The following is a 15,554-nucleotide window of genomic DNA, read 5'->3' as shown; positions in this document are numbered from 1 at the left end:
CCCAAGGAGAAACACAAAAAGACACATATTAATCAAACTAACAAAAATTAAACACAAAGAAAATATATTAAAAGCAGCAAGGGAAAAGCAACAAATAACATACAAGGGAATCCCCATAAGGTTATCACCTGATTTTTCAGCAGAAACTCTGCAGGCCAGAAGGGACTGGCAGGATATATTTAAAGTTATGAAAGGAAAAAACCTACAACCAAGATTACTTTACCCAGCAAGGATCTCATTCAGGTTTGATGTAGAAATCAAAAACTTTACAGAAAAGCAAAAGCTAAGAGAATTCAGCACCACCAAACCAGCTATACAACAAATGCTAAAGGGATTTCTGTAGGCACAAAACAAAAGAGAAGAAAAAAATCTAAAAAAACAAACCCAAAACAATTAAGAAAATGGTAATAAGAAATTAAAGGTGATACAAACAGATGGAGAGATATACCATGTTCTTGGTTGGGAAGAATCAACTTTGTGAAAATGACTATACTACCCAAAGCGATCTATAGATTAAATGCAATCCCTATCAAATTACCACTGGAAATTTTCACAGAACTAGAACAAAAAATTTCGCAATTTGTATGGAAAGACAAAAGACCCCAAATAGCCAAAGCAATCTTGAGAAAGAAAAACAGAGCTGGAGAAATCAGGCTCCTTGACTTCAGAATATACTACAAAGCTACAGTAATCAAGACAGTATGGTACTGGCACAAAAACAGAAATATAGATCAATGGAACAGAGATAAACAGTCAGGGAATCCTGACTTCAGAATATACTACAAAGCTACAGTAATCAAGGCAGTATGGTACTGGCACAAGACAGAAATACACAACAATGGAACAAAGCCCAGAGGTAAACCCATACACTATGTTAACCTAATCTATAACAAAAGAGGCGAGAAGATACAATGGAGAAAAGACAGCCTCTTCAATAAGTGGTGCTGGAAAGACTGAACAGCTACATGTAAAAGAATGAAATTAGAACCCTCCCTAACAGCATATGCAAAAATAAACCCAAAATGGTTTAAAGCCCTAAATGTAAGGCCAGACACTATAAAACTCTCAGAGGAAAACATAGGCAGAACACTCTTTGACATAAATCACAGCAAGATCTTTTTTGACCCACCTCCTAGAGTAACGAAAATAGACAAATGGGGGTTTCCCTGGTGGCACAGTGGTTGACAGTCCGCCTGCCGATGCAGGGGACACAGGTTCATGCCCCGGTCCGGGAAGACCCCACATGCCGCGGAGCGGCTGGGCCCGTGAGCCATGGCCTCTGAGCCTGTGCGACCAGAACCTGTGCTCCACAATTGGGGAGGCCACAACAGTGAGAGGCCCGCATATTGCAAAAATAGATAAATAAATAAATAAATGAATAAATAAATAAATAAATAAAATAAACAAATGGAACCTAATGAAACTTAAAGGCTTTTGAACAGCAGAGGAAACCATAAACAAGACCAGGAGACAACCATCAGAATGGGATAAAATATTTGCAAATGAACCAACTGACAGGGGATTAATCTCCAAAATATACAAACAGCTCATGCAGATCAATATCAAAAAACCAAACAGAGCAATCAAAAAATGGGCGGAAGATCTAAATAGACATTTCTCCTAAGAAGACAAACAAGTGGCCAGGATGCACATGAAAAGATGCTCAACATCACTAATTATTAGAGAAATTCAAATCGAAACTAAATGAGGAATCACTTCACACTGGTCAGAATGGCCATCGTCAAAACATGTACAAATAGTAAATGCTGGAGAGGGTGTGGAGAAAAGGGAACGCTCTTGCACTGTTGGTGGAAACGTAAATTGATAAAATGACTATGGAGAACAGTATGGAGGTTCCTTAGAAACTAAAAATAGAACTACCATTTGATTCAGCAATCCCACTCCTAGGTATATATCCAGAGAAAACTATAATTCAAAAAGACACATACACCCGCATGCTTACTGCAGTTATGTTTACAATAGCCAGGACCTGGAAGCAATCTAAATGTCCATCAACAGAGGAATGGATGAAGAAGATGTGGTACATATATGCAATGGAATATTACTCAGCCATAAAAAGGAACGAAATTGGGTCATTTGTAGAGATGTGGATGGACCTAGAGTCTGTCATACAGAGTGGAGTAATTCAGAAGGAGAGCAACAAATATTGTATATTAATGCATATGTGTGGAATCTAGAAAAATGGTATAGATGATATTATCAGCAAAGCAGAAATAGAGACACAGACATAGAGTAGAAATGTATGGACATCAGGGTAATATATGTATACATATAGCTTATCACTTTGTTTTACAAGTAGAAACTAACACAACATTGTAAAGCAACTATACTCCAAATAAAATTTTAAAAATAAAATTAAATTAAATTAAAAACTCTATCAGTGGTGTCATCTTCCAGTTATGAGTGTATTTTCATGCAGTAAAGTTACCATTTGGTCTAAGCCCTCTTTCTGATCATATTTTTTTATGAATCTATTTTCAATCAATCACAGCTCTTCGTTGGTAACTTTGAGGTGCTCTTTTTTAATAATTTTAATTTTTAGTAGGAACTGTGATTTTATGTTGTTGTGATTATTATTTTTTTAATGTAGTGTTGTTTTTCTCAATTTAAAAAACATATTTTCTGTTTTATAATCTTAATTAAGTTTGGTACCACCAAGGTTGTATTCTACTTGTTAAGTCAATCTTTATCTAGACTAGGAATTATTCTTGCAATGGAAACTGCATCAGTCAAGTTTTCATCAGGAAAACAAAAGCTACTCTAGGTAGTACAAATTGGTAATATTCTAAATAGGGAAATGCAAGCATTCTTAAATGTTGAAAGGGCTGGGCAAGTAAGGCCAGGGAAATAGCTGCTAGATTCTGGTGATTCAAGGGAGGTGTGCCGAATCTCAGCAATCTCAAGAAGAGTGAGCACCACCAGTTTTTGCTGCTTGCAACATGGAGGTGGAGGCTTTATGGAGATGGTCTTCTATCAATAAATCTGCCTACAACTGACTGACCTCTTTTGTCTTTAAAATTTTCCACAAGTGCTTTTCTTTGGCAGATTCTGCTCTGGAACTACATGGGGAAAAGGGATTCTAATAAATCTCCTTCCATTGTTATTCTTTGCAATGCTAAGGAGGCTGTGAAACAATGTATAACAATGCTGAGTTGACCACAGATAATGTAGGACAGAAACAGTGCTTTATTGATCATCATTTTATTCATCCTCTTGAGGCTGCAGAATTATTGAAGCTTTCTAAATAAATGCACATTTTCTCAACTTGAAATTTTAAGACAGTGTGGTGCTTCCTAGGTGTCTCTTAAGAGGTAGATGTTTCAGGATTTAGATTATATATGTTTTACCCTAACACAAAAATAGTTTCTTGTATTAGAACATACCATGACATACTGAAAATTTTAAAGACTAAACCCAGGAAACCAGCAGTGTGATTGCTAGGAGTGATTACTTTAGTCTGGAAGTGTGAGGAAAGATTTTTTGCAGGAGGTGACATTTGCACTAAACTTCAAAGATAGACAGGATTTGCAGACAGAGATGGAAAGAAGAGGCATTTCAGCTGCATTAACTGAATGAACAAGGCAAAGTCCTATAAATATTCTTAATACTGCTGCTAAAATGGTCTCCCAAAGGTGTCATTCTAATCATATCATTCTGTGATGTTAAAAGCATTCAATAGTTTCTCATGTCCCCAAAAATTCCTTATAAACTCCTCACCAGGTCTGAGGCACTGCACAATGCAGACCCAACCAACCTTTCCATTGCCAGTTCTCATTAATCTCCTACACAAAAATTATGTTTTTACCAGGCCAAATCAATCCCAATATATAAAATAAGCCTCAGTCTTACTCTACACCCTGGCCTTTCTTACGGGACTCTCTCTGACTGCAACTGCTACACCTCTTCCTGCTACTCTACATTACACATAGCATACCCTTGTGTTTCCTTCTCAGCCTACTTCAAATTTCTATGAAGTCTGCCTCTCCTTGTCCCCGCTCTATATTTTTCTCTGCTTCGAACTCCCCTTTTGTGTTTCGAGAATGCTTATTCATTCTAAATTTGATTAGGTTTATTTGTAACTATATCTTACTCCTGCCATGATCTCATTTGATACTTGATGAAAAGATCATATATTATCCATCTTTGCTTCCCTACCTCACCATGCAACATCTAAGAATGGGTCTTTTATGGAACAGCTTCTCAGAAAATATCTTTTGAACTGAAATATGTTATCATAAAGGGGGTCATTATTTCATTACCTCCCTGAAGGAGAGTAGTGGGATGTAGGTAGGGTGGGAGGTCTTTATAAGATTTAATGAAAAAAAAAAGATTTAATGATGTATTTCTATGATAATTTATTATTATAATAGCTGTTAAGTATCTGGGGAATATGAAAGTGATTCTCAGCATATAGATAACATATGAGGATACTTTTGAAGTATTTGGGCCATGAATTAAGAAATAGTTTAGTGCAATCTTTACATTAGTGTAAATTGACATTTCCTTTCTCTATTTTGAAACTCATAGTATAAGTATAAATTAAAGGGTAATTCAAACATGGTAAGAAAGATGTAGCATTTCTACAGCCTCTCCTGGGGAGAGAGGAATTATGATACTGGTGATGTTTCTGTCCTATTTAGTCTCATGACTCTCCAAATGTTCATTCCGTGAAACACCATTGCTTTGAGCCTTAGTTACTGTTCTACTTAATTCACTCATGGCATATAAGAGGAATAAAAGTACTGTTCTACTTAATTCACTCATGGCATATACCTGCTCTCTTCCGTTAATTTAATTCCTATCATTTGGTAAAGAAGTCAAATAAGAAGTAGATTTTGAGTAAACATCAGATCATTGGGAACTTTAATAGTAGATGAGCATAAAACAAACAAAAAACACTTAGGAGTCCATTTCCCTTCCCTCATAATGGTTTAATAATTAAGTATCCAATCATTAATTCTGGAACAATTATTTACCTCTCCTGCCATGTATCCTACCATGTATCAGACCCTGGACTAGATGTAAGGGAGAATAAAATGGCAATTATTACAGAGACAAAACAAAACTCTCAGGTAACTGAAACAGCATGGTGATCTTGTCAAATGAAAATAACAGTACCAGCAGGCATGGGTTTGAACTATTTTTAAACACTTCTTTAGTGGTGATGAATTTCTAAACCATCTTCATGTTCTCACCCTGTAACTGATGGACAGTATTTGCAGAAATAATGGTCTATATTCGCATAAGGATGAAGTTTGTGTACATGGAACAAAGTATCACTGTCAGTATTACATTAGCCCAGTAGTTTAGTCACTACCGCCTATAGCAAGATGTTGTCAGAAATGGATTTCACCATGTTATGCTTTCTCATATATAAAGAACGTTAGAGGATTTTGTTGAAAATTAGAAAAAATAACTAATTATTTTTGACTTATAACTCCACAAAACCATTTAATGTCTTTTTTTTTTTTTTTTTTTTTGCGGTACGCGGGCCTCTCGCAACACACAGGCTCAGCGGTCATGGCTCACGGGCCCAGCCGCTCTGCGGCATGTGGGATCTTCCCGGACCGGGGCACGAACCCGTGTCCCCTGCATCGGCAGGCGGACTCTCAACCACTGCGCCACCAGGGAAGCCCATTTAATGTCTTTTAGACTGCACTGACTAAAGTAAAAGTCTGTCCTGGCAATGTGTGGTCAAGGCTATTTGGTTTTATTCTTTAAATCCCTTCGTTCTCACCTTCACAACTTACTATCTCATCTACCAACTTCCCTTGAGAGAATTTTGTAAATGATGGTACACTATATTTTAAAAAATGATGTTTCAGAAAGGGTACATGAAGGCCAAAATATATAAATAGATGTAAAACACCAATTTTTTTTTAATGGGGTTTAGTTGTTTTACAATGTTGTGCTAGTTTCTACTGTATAGCAAAGTGAAATAGATTTCCCTGTGCTATATAGCAGGTTCCCATTAGTTATTTATTTTATACATATTAGTGTATATATGTCAATCCCAATCTCCCAATTCATCCCACCCCACTTTTCCCCCCTTGGTGTCCATACATTTGTTCTCTAGATCTGTGTCCCTATTTCTGCCTTGCAAACCAGTTCATCTGTGTCATTTTTCTAGAGTCCACATATATGTTAGTATACAACATTTATTTTTCTCTTTCTGACTTACTTCACTCTGTATGACAGTCTCTAGGTCCATCCACATCTCTACAAATATCCAATTTTGTTCCTTTTTATGGCTAGTATTCTAATGTATACATGTACCACATTTTCTTTATTCATTCATCTGTCAATGGACACCTAAGTTCCTTCCATGACCTGGCTATTGTAAAGAGTGCTGCAATGGACATTGGAGTGCATGAGTCTTTTTGAATTATGGTTTTCTCTGTGTATATGTCCAGTAGTGGGATTGCTGAATCAAATGTAGTTTTATTATTTAGTTTTCTGATGAACCTCTGTACTGTTCTCCATAGTGGCTGTATCAATTTACATTTCTACCAACAGTGCAAGAGGGTTCCCTTTTCTCCACACCCTCTCCAGCATTTATTGTTTGTAGATTTTCTGATGATGCCCATTCTAACTGGTGTGAGGTGATACCTCATTGTAGTTTTGATTTGCATTTCTCTAATAATTAGTGATGTTGAGCATCTTTTCATGAGCTTCTTTTCTTGGCCATCTGTATATCTTCTTTGGAGAAATGTCTATTTAGGTATTCTGCCCATTTTTTGATTGGGTTGTTTGTAAAAGATCAATTCTTATTGAACACTATCAGGTAAAAACAATAATTTATCCTCTGACAAGGAGGATTAATGTTCACGTAGAAACCCATATAGATTGTTCAAAGTGAGCTCAAAAAGCAAATTCAACTTGCAAATGTCAGTAGACATGAAATAACTATTTAGTCAATCAGGAGGAAAGCTTGTAAAGAAAGTATTGCTCAAGTGTTAGCAGTGAGACTATTTAAGGTCAAAGTAAGTAGAAAATTATTTTAAAAGGGATAGTATTTTTTAGTTTTATAACAATCAAAACAATCATTTTAAAGCAACTGTTATATGTAAGGCACTGAGATAATGAATACACAAAGGGGCCCAAGGAAACAGGTTCTGTCATCAAGAAGCTCCTGGTCTTGTCAAGTATACAGGACATAATATGCTCGTTACACTATTGTCAGGAGAAAAAGCCAATTGAAAGACATTGTTAATAAATGTCTTTCATTTATTATGAAATGAGAGTTCCGCAGATTACCATGAAATTTCCCCTTTGACTTTTCTTTAGTTCTTAATGTAATATATTGAGATACACTTTTGTCTTTTGATCACTAGATTTAACAGTTGAAGACGGAGTATCAACCTCTCACCCTTAATTTATAAGTTTGAGTGAATACGGTGTCATTCATCCTTTGTTTTATTAACCTTTATTTAACGCTATTTTTAAAATGAGAACTCCAGTTATTTAAATGAATATTTATTAGAAACTAAGATTTTGATGGCTATACAGGTTAATAAAATATGCATCACAACTTCAGTTTATAAATCAGATACTACATATATACAAATTACCACAAATATAGATATAGTGCACAGCTTTTATCTTTTTTCTTTCTCATCTAAACGTCCCATCTCTCCATCTCCACCACTCTCTTTTTTTTTTTTTTCTTGGTAAAAGTAGTACAGATTTTTTTATGTAACTATCTCTCCCTTTTTACAATCCATATGGTGGTTGTGAGGCTGCCCTCAGCCATTGAGCCTATGGGTAAGGACAGGGTTTCTCCATTCTCTTATTCATAGTGATTTATCTGCCTCAAAATAGGCCAATGTGAAAATAAATTTTGTTGGAACCATTGTTGAAACAGTTAAAAAAAAAAAGAGTGCTATCTTCTAAATAATTTAAGTTTGGAGGGACTGGTAGGTATTAATTCCCTCCCACTGGAGTTAGAGAGACTGAGAGTCAAGCCCATTCAAAGAAAAGGAAAACTAAATCAAAGAAAGAATGCCTTGTCTATATAATCTGAGGCCTTGGATCCAGTTGAGCCTAAAATCTTTGTCATTATTTGAACTTCCAACTTACTGGGACCAACGATCTGCCCTTTCTTTGTTGTATAAACTATTCTGACTGGGATTTTTGTCACCTGCAGCTGAAAGAACTCTAACATAATTTTAATCAGCAAATAGGTACCAAGAACACTTCTAACTCAGAAAACTGAATACTTTGGTAGAGAAAGGTTATTCGGTAAGGCTTGCTCAAGTGGAGTCGAGGTAACATTTGAACTGGATCTTAAAGAATGAATAAATTTTACTGAGATTATATATATATATATATATATATATATATATATATATATATATACTATATATATGGCAAAGGGCAATTCCAACCAGAAAGAAGGAGTCAGGGAAGTAGGGGGAGTGTTTAACAGAATGGTAAGTAGTTCTGATTGGACAATGCAGAGATAATTTAAAGAATAATGGGAATTGAAACTGGAGGACTAGTTTGGACCTCAATCATAGTGCAGGTTTATATTTGGAAAACTGTTAAAATTTTTTAAAAAGAGCATTAGGGTGTATACATGTGTGTTCATTTGGTATTTGGTTTTCTTATTCTTTCAATAAAAAGGTGAAACAGAACACCATAAGGGGAAAATCAATTAACAAGTTAGCAAAAGTCATGTGTATAACCTTTCCAGGGAACTGGCCTTTTCATTGAATAATCAATACTATAACACCTGTTCCCAAATCTAAGAACACAATCAAATTTAGATTGCCATCTCTGGTAATTAGCATTCTACTAAAAACAAAGCTTAGAGAAGTTGGGTCAGCATCTATTCTTGAAACATCTTTTCATTGAAAGAGTGATTGATATTTTTCCACAGCTCAATTAAATGTACAGGAGGCATACAAAGTGCCTCAAAATGCATCAGTTGAAAATGCAATCTCTAAGTCTTCCCCAGATAAGATAATTAGAATTTTCTACTTTGTTGATTAATACAGAATAAATCTTTTTTTAGTGTTTTGAAACAACCATGTTTCTCATGATCTATTTAGTCCACAAGTTTTTTCCATTATGTATTCAGCAGAGGACCAAAGGCTTTCTTCTCTCTAGGCATAGAATATGGCCTTAATTTCATTAAACCAAATTGATTGCAAGCTCGTTTACATTTAAGACAACAGGATGTTGTAAATTTTATTTTAACTGGTTGGAATATATGATCCAACAAAATTAAGGGGAAAAAGTCTCCTGCTGTTGCAAATACACAGTTATTAACCTAACTTACTGAATCCCACAGGCCAATGAAAAGTTATGTAAATGAAGCAGGATTTTCACATTTTTCAGGAACTAAGCAGCAGAAATAAGATTTGTTCAATTAGTGCCTTGATAGGGGAGAAAAGTACAACAGAACACTCTTAAAAAGATTCATTGTGTAAGTGCCTATACCGAATTAGGTGTAAACCACCCAATTGTGTATACTTCTGAAGCGCTCCAGATAAAATGAGTCAGGTTTTATCCATCATGTTAGAGAAATCAGTCAGCTATTTAAGAAATAGCAGAAGATAATAATGTTCAAATGCTGAGTGAATAGCAGTGCCTAGAGAGAAAATGCTGTCAATATTTCCAGTTACTTAAAGAAAATTATGCCATAGAACCATGCCATTCAATTCCATATTTACTGATAAATATTCTATAATATTTTCCTCTAGACATTGGTGGGCAATGATAAGAATATTGGGCAAATGATTTTGCATGTCTAATTATCTTTTATAATTTTCAGAATAACTTGCTTATTGTGAGAAAGATAACTAATGAAGAAATAAAACATTTTAATCATAAATATTATGATGTTCTTTTATATAAGCAATACAAAAAACAAGAAAAGATTGATTAGTATTTACCTGCCTGAATGAAGCCCTCTAAATAGAATATACAGCAGTATAAAAAGCATTATTCCCCAAATTATAAAAGAAAATTAAACAGTAAGTATGTATTGACCATACAATACCTGTTTTCATGTTATCAATATATGTTATTCATTATTCTTGAAATGAAAAAAATGTCCTTATTACTTGAGCCTTTTTTGATAATTTTGGCATTTTTTTCTAAACTTACAAACAGACAGTCACCCCTTTGTTATGCCGTTTTTTTCGTAGATAACTTACAATTTTTAATCAAATTCTCAATCTGTCAAGGACACGGGTTTTGCTCTTTTGTTTGTTTGGCTCTAATATTTAAGACATCTCTTGATTCCAGGCTTACTGCACATCATGCTGCCTCTGACTGGTCTGCTCTTTTTTTGCTCTGTCTGGTTAACTTAAACTTTAAGACCTCAATTTAAATGCAATTTTTGAGATCCTTCAATACTTGTCATGATTGAACAATGGTTCCAGTTCTGTCTATACGTCACAGTAGGCTGTACCTACTCTTATCATAGTCCTTACACTATGATAAAGATCTTAAGTTGTAATTGACATATAACATTGTGTAAGTTTAAAGTATACAATGTGTTGGTTTGATACATTTTTATATTTCAGGAAATGTCTTTTACATTATCTGATCTCTACCTACAGACTCTGCTCCTTGAAGATAGAGAATATACCTTGTCTGGCATTTGTATCTCTTTCTGTTAGCACAGTGCCTTGAACAAATAGGCATTCAGATGCTTATTGAATTTACTAGAAGAAAATTTAAAGGAAGAATTTAGGGAAAAATATTTCTAAGTGTAGTTAGATGCTTACATTTCTCTAATCTTAATCAAGTTTTCATTATTTCTCTATCTGATCAGTGTACACTTAGTATTTTCTTCAATGGAGTCACAATTTTATAAGTTGATAAACTCATAGGCTCAGGAAGGTGCTTTCTGATCCTTGAGTGTTCCCTATGTCTGTCTATAGAATGAAAGGCACCATGAGATTGTATGCTGCTGAGAGGCTAGCTTTCCATTGTTTGGCTTTTCCATGCCCACAATTTGATATGCTACATATAGCTTTCCTGGGGTTTCTGCTGGTACTAACTGCTGGGTCATCAGTCTTTAAAACTAGGCATGTAGTTAGCTATTTTAAGCATAGCTTTATTTATTCACTTCATGGTTTTCTGTGGCAAAAGCTCAAACGAAATAAGGGAGCTTTAAAATCCTGCTAAGTCAATAACTCTTCACTCAGCAAAATAATTCTGAAATTTCAAAAGAAGGGTATAAGATTTTGGCAGTATTATAATAAAATGTATACTGGCAAATGATGTATATGTTTACTTTTCATTTAATTATGGACTATTTATTTTAAAATGCATATTTTGAGATAAAGACAATTATGAAATACTATAAAAGAGATTGTAGAGCTCGTTATGGATAAGATAAACAATGAGCACAAGGGGTTGGGAAGATTATGCTCAGCCTTGAGGACAGACCTAATGTTTAAAGGTGGTGTCGCTCTAAAGCTGAATAATTCTTCTCAGCCTTTAATCAAGGTTATCCTGAAGATTCTCTTTCAGCATTTGCAAAGAGATTATAAACATTTAAGGGCAAATGCAAAATAATTATAGATTAAAATTTCTCAGGTCCCTGAGCTAATCTAAGTGTGCTTCATTTCTTAGTTTTTTTACTTATTACAGGCTTTTAAAACCTGAAAGAATATATATATATATATATATTTTATAATCTATAAAACTCAATCTAATGAAAAACAAAATCATTTCTTGAGCATTTTAGGCCAACTTCTCAGAGTTTAGAAATTAAAACATTTTATTTCTTGAGTTATTTATTTAAATTTCATTTTGATGCAAAGAAGTGTAGTAATAAAGAAAAATATTTTATTATTAAAAGTAAAAGCTTCAGTTTGGGAAAATGAAATAGTTCTGGAAATGGATGGTTGTGATGGTTGCATGGCATTGTGAGTGTGCTCGATGCCACTGAATTTTACACTTAAAAAAGGTGAAATGGGGAATTTCATGTTGTTTATTTAACCACAATATTTTTTAAAAATTTAAGAAAACAACAAACAGAAATTTACATTATTTATCATAACACTTAATTTGTTACTTATTCAGATGTAAAGTAGTTTTTTACAAATAAACCAAAATTTTATATTTCTGTGAAAAATTTAGAATTTTGTTTTTTTTAAAATTTATTTATTTGTTATTTATTTTTTGCTGCATTGGGTCTTTGTTGCTGCATGCGGCTTTCTCTAGTTGCGGTGAGCGAGGGTTACTCTTCATTGCGGTGCTCAGGCTTCTCATTTCAGTGGCTTCTCTTGTTGTGGAGCTCGAGCTGTAGGTGTGCCGGCTTCAGTAGTTGTGGCTCACAGGCTCTAGAGCACAGGCTCAGTAGTTGTGGCTCAGGGCTTATTTGCTCTGTGGCATGTGGGATCTTCCCGGACCAGGGCTCGAACCCACGTCCCCTGCATTGGCAGGCGGATTCTTAACCACTGCGCCACTAGGGAAGCCCTAGAATTTGATATAGACTATACTGATTTCTTACTAGCACTGTTTTAGGGTCTATAAAACTATTGTTAAAATCTGAATAGTCTTATGTTTTTTTGCTTCGGTCAAGAAAAAGACTTCGCTTTTAAGAATTTTGATAGGGTCAGTTTTAGCACTTTAAATGGGACAAATGGGGTGATATCTCTGCAAGCATTCTATCTACAGTTCTTCACATTTTTGTCTTTCCATTTTATGATATTAATACAGACTATTAAATGAGTTCATAAGCTTTAACTAAAACATCTACCTTTTTTTTAATTGGATAATCTAGGTAACATAGATACCCATCTGAAATGCAAAGTTAGACTCATTGATTATTTCAGACTCTGACATCATGCACTATGGTGGGGTTAACCAAATAACTTATTATCCAAACCCAGATATTTTGAGAGTGAAAGGAAAAGCTATTAATAACTACCCTGTATAAGAGACACAAACAGGAGTGGTCTCAGGTAAACCAGATTATATGTTCACCTTATTTATGGGACATATTTTAGAACTGGTGACATGCTTAGTTACTTTAGTTTTCCTTAGTAAATCACTTTGATTAAAAAATAAGAGCAACATGTTTTGAGTGAAATTGTGTGCTAAAGATAGAGTTTTTAAAGATATTATCCAATTCCCTTTCTGATAGGTGTCAGAGAATTGTTAAAAATAGTATCTGCCTTCATGGAGATTACAGAGCAGATGAAGATTAGACACATGAAAAAGTGAGTGAAGAATCAAAAAGGCCAATATATTTGTAAAATGATTGGCACAGGAAATCATTGCTCCAAGTGCAAAGAAAGGAAACCAATTCCACCTATCATGCCCTTACATTCAATTAGTTTACAATATAACAATTTTATGGAGACTATTCAATTATTGACTCTTGTTCTTGTTATTCTAAATTGGCCTTTGCCAAGTTTAGGTTATTGTGTGAGACACTATATTAAGTGCTATAATTACAGATAACTATGATGCAGACTCTGTTGTTGAGTAACTTGTTCTCTAGTAAAGAACACAGAAATGTTAGCCAATAATGAACAAAGCAAGTGATACACTTCTGTAATTAAACTATGCATAGGGCGCTATGGAAGAACTGTTAGATCTGCTTTCTCTTTTTTTTTTTTTTTTTTGCGGTACGCGGGCCTCTCACTGTTGTGGCCTCTCCCGTTGCAGAGCACAGGTTCCGGACGCGCAGGCTCAGCGGCCATGGCTCACGGGCCCAGCTGCTCCGCGGCATGTGGGATCTTCCCGGACCAGGGCACGAACCCGTGTCCCCTGCATCGGCAGGCGGACTCTCAACCACTGTGCCACCAGGGAAGCCCTGCTTTCTCTTTTGTCTCAACATTCATTTCACCAGACTGACTAGTCCCAGTGACTTCATTTTACAAATTAATTTATTCATATTTTCTTTGGTTTTCCTTCATGAGTTAATGGCTAATGCACAAGATTAGAGTGCTGATACGTGGGTATTAGTATTGCTCAGCATATCAGGAAACAGTCTTCTAGAGCTTTAGGGATCCTAGGTCCATTTCCTAGGTTTTCAATAATGAAAATAAGAGTTAGAATACTTTTTCAAAGGATAATTTGACATTAATCTTTACTGAAATTTATCTTCCAATTTTCTATCTATTCATAGAGCTCAGCTTTATAGAAACTTCTTGAGAGTCTTCATGAAGACAATGGATAAAGTATGCATGTTTTATAAGTCTAAAATCATATAAAGAACATCTGTACCAAATATTCATTGAAGATGTATTATTATTGTCCTTAGAATTATACTTTATATTGTCTGTTTCACTGTTGTGGATGGATTCCAAAAATTGAGAGATGATCATATTACACAGAAAAATAAATAATGGATGAAAATACTTGATGTAGATATTTAGAATTTATATAAAAAACAAGGATATGAAGATCATAATGCTTATATGAAAACACAGAATTGCTAATATATTTGGATAAAAGGAAACTGTAGGAAAACTGCCTCACCTAAATTCTTCACTTGCAAGAAGTTTGTTTCAACCAACAAAGAATAATGTTTCAAACACATATGTAATTTTAATGCTGGTTTTCTGAAAATATAAATTACTTGCTATGTAGCTATAATAGATTTTTATAATCATTTCACAGTTGTAAAAATGTAGAAAACAGAATTCAGGCAACAGTTCTTTTGGCTCCTATTTCAATATTTTGTAGCAAAATCTGGAGATTTAAATGAAACCTGCAGATTTATAATTAAGCAAACATAAAGTAAAAATTAACTTAGTGTCAGCCCTCCAACTTTGATTTTTTTTCCTTCAATATTGTGTTGGTTGTTCTGGGTGTTTTTTTTTTTTTTAATTTTTTGATGCTAGAATCAAAGGACAATTTTCATCTTTTTTGCTCCCTTTCCTCAATATTATTTTTCTTTCACTTCTTTTGTCAGTTATCCTTATTTCTTGGATATTGTTTGCCGGACTTTATTCTTGCTTTACTTTTTGCAATATCCTTCTTTGGTCTTCTGTTATTCTTACTGATGGTACCTGTGAATATCACTGCTCTGAACTAATGACCTTAAGCCAAAACTCGGGCTCTGCTTTGCTATTCAGCTTTCAAACTTCCTAGAGTCTAGTCAGCTCTGACACCTGCCATTTCCTTGGATTCCAAATTTTTATATTGACTTTCTAACTTCAGTCTTTGTCTTAGCCATGGGTCTAGCACTCCCAATTCTTCATCAACTCCTCTTTATAGCGCTCATGCATCTACTTATGTGTCAACCTCTTGACAGTGTTATTGTCTCCAAGGCAAGAATTTTGTTTATGCAGTTTGAATTACTATAGTGTTGGCAGAGTACCTTTCAAGTAATAGATAATAAATAGTTGCTAAATAATAAAAAATAAGGAAAGGCTGACTGAATGCATGGAATTAATATTGACAAAATTATGATTAAAATTATAATACCTATGTTTTGAGAAAATAAAGCATATCTTTCATTTTGTAAAGGCTGCATTCGAGAGCCCAGGCTAGAACATTGTCAATTTATGAAAAGATCCTCCAGATCAAAAGTATTCAAAAAGACTAAAGAAGAC

Source organism: Lagenorhynchus albirostris, chromosome 9, assembly GCF_949774975.1.
Source record: "Lagenorhynchus albirostris chromosome 9, mLagAlb1.1, whole genome shotgun sequence".
Lineage (NCBI taxonomy): Eukaryota > Metazoa > Chordata > Mammalia > Artiodactyla > Delphinidae > Lagenorhynchus > Lagenorhynchus albirostris.
This window is presented reverse-complemented; position numbering follows the sequence as displayed.